At 34.4% G+C, this 8,543-nt stretch overlaps 1 long non-coding RNA gene across 1 annotated transcript; it reads right to left on the reverse strand.

The window, feature by feature from the left end:
* Window positions 1–4,508: 4,508 nt before the first annotated feature.
* Window positions 4,509–7,514, reverse strand: LOC113278831. Its single transcript, XR_003325636.1, has 5 exons — window positions 7,143–7,514; window positions 6,701–6,798; window positions 6,060–6,105; window positions 5,127–5,217; window positions 4,509–4,938 (listed from the first exon to the last, which is right to left on the reverse strand). It is a non-coding gene; the product is annotated as an uncharacterized LOC113278831 (long non-coding RNA).
* Window positions 7,515–8,543: the final 1,029 nt, after the last annotated feature.

An 8,543-nucleotide genomic window follows, 5' to 3' on the forward strand; every position in this document is an offset into this window, starting at 1 on the left:
TCAACAATAATACTATGGTGATATGTATCACTCCCCCTTAGTCAATACTCCATGATCACATGGAAACCATTCCCCCTTACATAATGACCCGAAGACCATATGTATTTGTAGTGTGAACTACATATTAATTCTCCCCCTTTTTGTCAATAAAATTGGCAAAGGTACAAGAACGGGATCATAATGAAATTTCCGTAAGATACATTTCATGACTAAAAAGAAAGAACACACATCATCTTATTTAGATGCAATCATATAGCCGAACCTAATAGCATTCATCGAGGAGTTTAAAGATACAAGATAACCCCTCTAAAATTCCACAGCCGCACACCCCTCAAGATATGACCATTAAGCACAAGTTCAATAGAACTCTCCCCCATTTGATGTCATTCCCTAAAGAACAATAAGAGCGACCTTAATTTCAAAAAAAAATAAGGATTTTATTGGACACCAAAAACCATAAGAATGATTTTTTATATCCAAAAACTCAATGAAATTGATCACAAGTAAAACCCGTGATTAATTTAATCGGTATATGCAACCAAATCAAACGCAAAAAGTGATCAATTCAATTGTTTGTGCTCAACATAAGAAAACTCATGGAGACACAAAAATACTCAGCTAGATTAATTACAAGAGAACCCATAATTAATCTAATTGGAATATACAACCAAACTAATTACCAAAGTAATTAATTTAATTTTCAATTGTTTTGCTCGACATAAGAAAACTTACGGAGCAATAACTAAATAACCAAACAAGATGATTAATTTAGTTCAAAATGCTCAACGTAAAGTACCTTACTGAACAACTAACAAAGCTAATAAAAAATAATCAACTTGGTTGTATCGTGCTCAACATAAGACACATTACAGAGCCTCACAGTAATACATACGAATATGGATCAGGATTGATCAATACTGCGGAATACACAAGGATTCATTCTATCTTCAGTCATTATTTGCATAACAACAATAATAGACATAATCCTTGAAAACAAAAGATTTTAACCTATCTTCCATCAAAATCATTAAAAATATAGTCTTAACTTTTGTATTTGTCAAAAGTCCACTCATCCTTTTACCAGTACGTGAATACCGAACACGAACGACTTTACTTTTGACAAAGTATGGGACCTTCAAGTGACAAGTTGCAATATAACAAATCATAAAGATTAATACTGCAAAAACATCATCCCCCAAATATTTTTAGAATTTAAAACCAATAAACCTAAAAAAAATACAAAAAGATGAAAAATAATAGCAATGTGTAGTCACAATTATTGATATTCAAGCACTAATTATTCTTCCAACTAAGTCAAAAAGAAGACATACTAGGCAACAATTAAAACAAGCTAAAGGAAAACAGACTCCAGTGCTATTGTGAACACGAACTACGATTATATGGACAATTCATAATCCCCATGAGACAACGGGTCTTCGAGCTTGTGATCAACAACATTCATTGCAACATCGGAGAGGTGATTCTCTTTGCGAAGATCATTGATGTGAGACTTTATGAGACCAAGGTCAAAAGTAACCTTTTCCAACTCAGTTTTCAATGCATCAAGATTTTCCAGAGTCACAATGATCTCTTGTTTTGCTTCCCCAAAGTACTTAAGAAAGTCATGAACAACTTCAACAGAAACCATATCATCCTTTTCAGCATCCTCATGAACATAGGCAAAATAACATGAAGCATTAGGATGATCTTCATCTACAAGGGTTATTTTATTCTTGGACTCAGTAACACGACTTTTGTCAAGGAACCCTCTTGCAAAACCACCATAGAAAGATGAAGAAGAATACATTCTTGACAACCCAGAAGTCAACCTAGAGTATGCGTACGAGACTTTCGTAACTCAATAGATTGATATTTAAGGGTCTCTTAGGGACGGGATTCTAGGGTTTTCTTAAACCGTTGACTCATCCCAGAACACAGATATCCGTTCGAGTACAAAAAGACCCAGAAAAGAAGGACCCATAAACAAAACAAGTTTCGAAAAACTTCATAGCACAGAAAAGCACTTTTGAACAAAGTTGTAGCAAAAAAGCAAGACTCAGAAGAAAACTTCCTAAAGAAAATGACACTATAGACACGGACAATACTTTAAGCATAGTGAGTCTGCAATCAAAAAGTTTAGCTATGGACGATAAGAAGATAGCTCAACCTAACAGACGCAAATTCCAAAAGTATACCTGAACACATCTTACTCAACAGGGTTTTTTATGAGTAAGCTCTTCAACCCTTGTGATTAATTAGCACAAGTGTGAGCCACAAGCTCATCAAGAGATTTGTGTTTATGGTTAAGTCTCTTTTTCCTCCTGAATCTAGAGAGAGACTCCTTTTTATGTGAGAAATTATCATAAAACTTACTGTCATCAAAATACTAGACATGGTTTGAGTTCTTACCAGAAGAGTTTTGGTTTGAGGAGGAGGAGGAGGACAACCTGTTAACAACTTTTTTATATCCTTCAATTAACTCTTTTAAATTATTTCTCAACTCATCAATTTTCCTTCTTTCTTCTGAACTTCCTTTCTCAACAGGAGAAGCATTATTTCCAGAGACCATGACATGATCTTCCTTTAGACGGTATTTATTAAGACGTATGTTTTGTTCTTGAGTGTTTGAGGAACTCATTGAACTGACTTTCCTGGTAACATACACATAGTAGGTACGAAAACCAATTGGTATCGTCATACGAATGTCAGTTACACCTTTGAGAATTAAATATAAGGTGTGTTGAAGTTGAACCAAGAAGTTTTTCTTCAACCTAGAGTTTCCCTTTTGTTTAACAGACCTCTTTGTCTCACAGACAAGGCATACTTTCTGATCTCTAGAATGATTAGATAGTACGGTCTTAATATCATCGTTAGAAGATTTCTTCCCTTCATTTGATGTGTAACATCCTTGAGTGATGGTAACTTCAGGCACATCTGTTTTACTCGAAGGGACTTTCGTTTTTACTTCTGAGAATGAACCGTCTTTAGTTGTGTCATAAGTACTTGGCATATTGGATTGCTTTGAGCATCCTTGGATAGAGAGTTTACTCAAGTGATGTTCAATTTCCAAGGCATCTCTTCTAAGGCTAGCTTCAAGAGATGTACACGAAGAACGAACTTCAGTATTGTCTTTGGATTTGCAATCTCTTATTACACCAAGTAGAACATTGACATGATGCTTCAATCGATTGAATCTATCATCTTGGATTCTAACAAGATTTAGAATCAATTCACTCTCTTCAGCTGAATCTCGTTCATTAATGGAGAGACTCTCATTTGAAGGATAACCGGGAATACACATGTCGGTGTTAGTCTGTCTCGTCAGTACAGAGGGTTCATCTATATTCGAGATTGTAGAACCTTTCTTTTTAATAGAGTTAGACGAGATAGAACTTTTATTTCTGGTGATACGTTTGTCAGAGATAGTACTCTTTTCCATAGAGTCAGATCGTTATAAACACAGACTTGTAAGGTCTTAAACGTGTTTGCCTGCTCTGATACCAATTGAAAAAGCGAGGGTCTAACAACACCATCCAATATTTCGCTTAGCAATCTGTATGGACAAACTCGAATACACTTTTAAGATAATCAACAAGACTCAATCAATTAAAATTATATCAACGAGTTTATGTCTCTCTCTTGATTTGATTTCCTCAAACAGAAACTGCGAGTACTAATCAAATACAAGCTCTACAAGAAAAGTCACTTTTAGTGGCAAAATATTGTGTCATGAAAGTCAATTTGTTCGTTGCAAAAAGAATTCAGCGATGCAAAAAATTTCATCACCTATAGTGAGTCGTTGAAAGTGTTCTGTGACGTCCTTAAGAAATCGTCTCCGAATTTTTTTAATTAGCGACATAAAACTTTTTGCCACCAAAACTATCTTTTTGTGAGCAAATAAAATTGACACTGTTCACTAATTTTGTGACGAAGAATTTTGTCACTCTAGGTATCTTTGGTGAGGAAAATATTTTGTCACTTAAAATAACTTTAGCCGTGAAATTTGTTCGTCTCGAAATATCTTATTGTGAAGAAACAAATTCGTCACATAAAATAGTTTTAGCCGCGAAATATTTTCGTCTCAAAAATATACTTATAGTGAAGAAACAAATTTGTCACATAAATAGTTTTAGCTACAAAATTGTTCATCTCAGAAAATATAATGGTTTAGCAGCGAACTAACTTTCATCTAGAAATAAAAATTCAATAGCAAATTTTAATCGTCTTCAAAAGTACATATAATGACCAATTATGATTGTATCTTCGTCTCCAAACAACTTTACTTACAAATATAATTGTCTCCAAAACTATTTTTCCGACGAAGTCATTCGTCTCAAAAATTTATTAGAGACTCAACACCAACCTCACCACAACTATTTCCTAGCAAAATTATTTGTCCCTAACTATTTTCTTTACATGCCAAATTAGTCACCAAATTTTCTTTGGTGACTAGCATATATTTTCATCCATCATTCCAAAGAGATTTATTACACAATAAATAAATAATATTAGTTGAATAAAAAATAATTAACCATTAAAACAAATTATGACAATATCCAAACTGAAAAACATCTGATAAATAAACTCTACCACTAAATAAATAAACACTTTCACCAGTAAAAATCAAATACCAGACTATAGCCCGAGTCTACGCATCAGATGTTGTTTTCAGATCATGTTTAGTGTGAGATTTTCATTGTCTTCCTTCAACCTTTTGATAGCCTCATTTTGCGCGCATAGTTGGTCATCTTGAGCTTGAATTCAGTCAGCTTGCGCTTCTATCATTCATGAAGTGCTTCACTGTTATAATCAGCAGTGGTTATAGCACGTCGTCGTCGCCTTCGCATTCTCTTCAAAACTTCAGCACATACTTTTGATCCCAGTGGGTGGTGTAGCTCCCTCTTTATTGCCTTGCTGCAATAGATCACTAATCTTGTCCTATATATATACAGTAAAGAATAATTAACACATTATGATGTGTACCAGAATGTCAAACAAGTAGGTAATTCAATTCCAATGACGTCATAGATTAACCAAGAAAAGACAACAAATATTGATTGGATGGGTTTGTGAATCATATTAGTTTAGAGACACACAACAAACGAACATTAATACCGTCTACTTACCCATCTTATGGGAGCTTCATCAGAAATCAAAGCCATTGTGCCTAGTCCTTCAGTGATATATGTACGGGTGTCGTTTGAATCTCAACTTCGTCTGACCAACACATCAGTTCAACATTAGATTAACTCTACAAAGAAAGGCATGTCTAAGAAAATGAGAAAGGCATAGGACCCAACTCACATGAAGCATAAATTTTAAATATAAAAAATTGCCACACATGAGTAACATGATAATTAATTAGCTAAAAGCATAACCAAGCTTGAGTAAAAAAAATATTAGAAGGGGAACAGTGAAAGGTAGACTTTGTGTCCTTCAGTCAGCAGATATGCTTCTTCTCAGTGCATATATGATTTGAACCCACCACTCCATAAAGTTATCATAATATAGTTGTCTACATAATCATGGATTGAAGATGATATTTAAGATTGCACGAACTGACTCTTTACTTAGGGAATTGTGTGACATAATATTTTACGAAGCCAGCTGAAGTAATGATCTTAGAAAAAATTATATCAAAATCACAGGGGGAAATTAGGCTAAGGCAAAGGTTTGTGCCAGCTAAAATAGCATTCCTTCCATTTACAAAAGTGTGTGCTAAAATTCAAGATAGCAAGTTAATACTCTATGCTACAGTATACTAGAGTTAAAACGGCATTCTAGAGAACATTTCATGCTTACCATGAAGGAAAACAACAAGTAAAAATACAATAAGGTGGACTAAGAATTTAATCACAAAATTTTGAAACAAAACACCATAAAGGAGTTAGAGCATGGTTTTCACGAAGTTTGAAACAAAACACCAAGGATAAAAATGGAAGAAAATCCCATACATGTGCAATAATATAACTTGTAATCTTAGAAAACAATTAGGGTGGTTTTCACAAAGAAGAACACATTATGAATAGACTTTCTTATTTTGTTTACCACCAACATACTTAGCTGACTTTGAAGATGGTGGTGGAGCTTTCATCCTTTTGGTGCCTGAATTAAAAAATACATAAAATCAGTATATCAATCTGAAATATACATCTCGAAGAATTATTAATAGCCTGCAACATGGTTTTCACTGCAAACTACACCATTAAAACGAGTCGATAAAAGTTTTTTTACAAACAGGTGGCGGCGAGAATCAATTGATATACATAAACACTTGAAAATTTCATATATATAATGGGCCATAAGGTGTATAATACTTTCATTTAACACCAACGAACTGAAAACATTTCTTGCACTATCGTTGCAGAGCAGTAGTACAGGAAATCACAATCAAATGCTCTAAATACAACCAATTATTGTTACACTATTATAACTAGAATATGGTTTCTACCATGCAAATCAAATACTTCTGTCAAAACTAAGGTATTCGCACTGAGAACTAAATGAGCCAAACCCCAAATTCAAGACTATGTTTAAAGACTCAACCCTAAAAGCCTTTAAGTTCTTATAAATTAGAATATGGTTTCTACCACGCAGATAAAATACTTATGAGTTATGTCAACAATAAGGTATTCGCACTGAAAACTAAAAGAACCAAAAACCCCAAGTTAAAGACTACAACTACATTTAAAGACTCAACCTGATGAAACCATTGAGGTTCTTATGAACTGAAGCTGTCTGGGTACACCCACGTATAACGACGAGCTCGCAGCAAGTTCAGTACAATCTCTACGAATGCTTCCAGGTGGTAGCACAACACGCAAACAAAATATAAAAGATCAGGGTTACGGAAAAGAATTAGAATAAAACACAAGGGTTTAGGTGGTTTGATTTCATAATAAAACCAATAAAACAAACAAATTGAAAAGATGAACAAATGCACAACACCAACCATCGAATTGAAGTGATGAAGAAAAACCCCGAGGGAGAAATCAAAACCCTTCTTAAAAATCGACATCCTAATTAGAAATCAAAACCCTAATTGGATATTAAAACCCTAACGAAGAAATCGACAAAAATTAAACGAAAGATAGAAATCAAAACCCTAATTAGAGATCTGACAAAATTTGTAAAAAACTTACCATTGACTTGTTAACTTGAACACATTAAGCATCTAATAAAGGTGGTGCATCATCTATAGATGTAGGATTTGCTATTGGTATTGCTCTACTAAAACTCTTCCCTCTTCTTCCGCTTTGAGCAGTTGAAGGAGTTGGGATTGCATCGAATCGTGGTGTTGCGATTAAAATGATGTGTTTTACGAATTCCGTTCTCTCCTTCCTCTCTGGGCATCTCCAGGGGATGAGTTGAATTTGCGATTGGGATTGAAGTTGGTCAACTTGTATAGACGGGCCTTTAATTTGCTGGCTGGAGAAAAAGAAAGAGATGCGAGACGAGAGATAGGAAAAGTGAAGTGAGAGAAGAAAAAAAAGGGTTTTGATAAATGTTATGGACGACGGATCTCCTTATAATGGTGTAGGTATACGGATTATGAAATTGATTGAGCGAGGATATTTATCTTGGAGTGCTCATACGGATCAAGCACGGAAGCATCAATTTAGGTGTCGTGTCCGCGTCAGACGCACAGAGGATGCAGGACGCAGTCAGAACGCTGACACGACGCGTGTAAGACTTGCCCGCGTGCGCATCCCATATGTTTCTTTCGTGGACGCTAGTTGGACACACCAATGACACAGCTAGGACGTAAATGGGCCTGGTTAAATGAGATCATGAATCAGATTTTCTCTTGAAATTGACTTATATAAATCATTAAACGTATCTAATGAAATTGGCGTATCTCAAAGTCGGATGAACACAATGAACAAAGTAGATAGATAAAATTTAAAAACTTGTCCCATCAGAATGAACACAATGTACCTTTATCGGCGTTCTCCACAATGAATCGCACATATGTATATGAATGAGAATGAATTTAAAGAACGATAATAAACATACAATTATTATTAACCCGAAAATAATTTATGAAATTATAAAACTGAAAATTAATTCGAAGAATGAATATTAATCGAAATAATGATAAAGAATCCGATAAATGAAAACAAGTCCAAATAATGAGAAGGAATTTGATAATTGTTATCGATCTTTCCGGATCGAGATAACTCTGGACGGTAAAAAAAAACGGATAATAAGAAACAAAATTTGAGAATTGTATGTGCGAAAACTAATGAACTCGCCATTGATGGAAACGACTTAGCTTGAGATTTAAACAAAGCCTTCACATGCATGCTACCATGTATAACGGGACCTTCAGCAGCTCTACAGAGTATTAGTTGTTTGCACTTATTTACTTAAAAATAGTTGTTTAGTTTGATAATAATTTTGATTAGAATAATAACTCCTTATCTTTCGGTGATTTCATGCCGGTAGAATTTTTCATATATGTGGTTAATTATTTTTTCTTGTTGATTGGTTGGATTTCAACATTCTTCGATCTTTATCTCAAGTTCATTTTTACGTTTGGC

The sequence above is a fragment of the Papaver somniferum genome, chromosome 1, assembly GCF_003573695.1.
Source record: "Papaver somniferum cultivar HN1 chromosome 1, ASM357369v1, whole genome shotgun sequence".
NCBI classification, from domain to species: domain Eukaryota; kingdom Viridiplantae; phylum Streptophyta; class Magnoliopsida; order Ranunculales; family Papaveraceae; genus Papaver; species Papaver somniferum.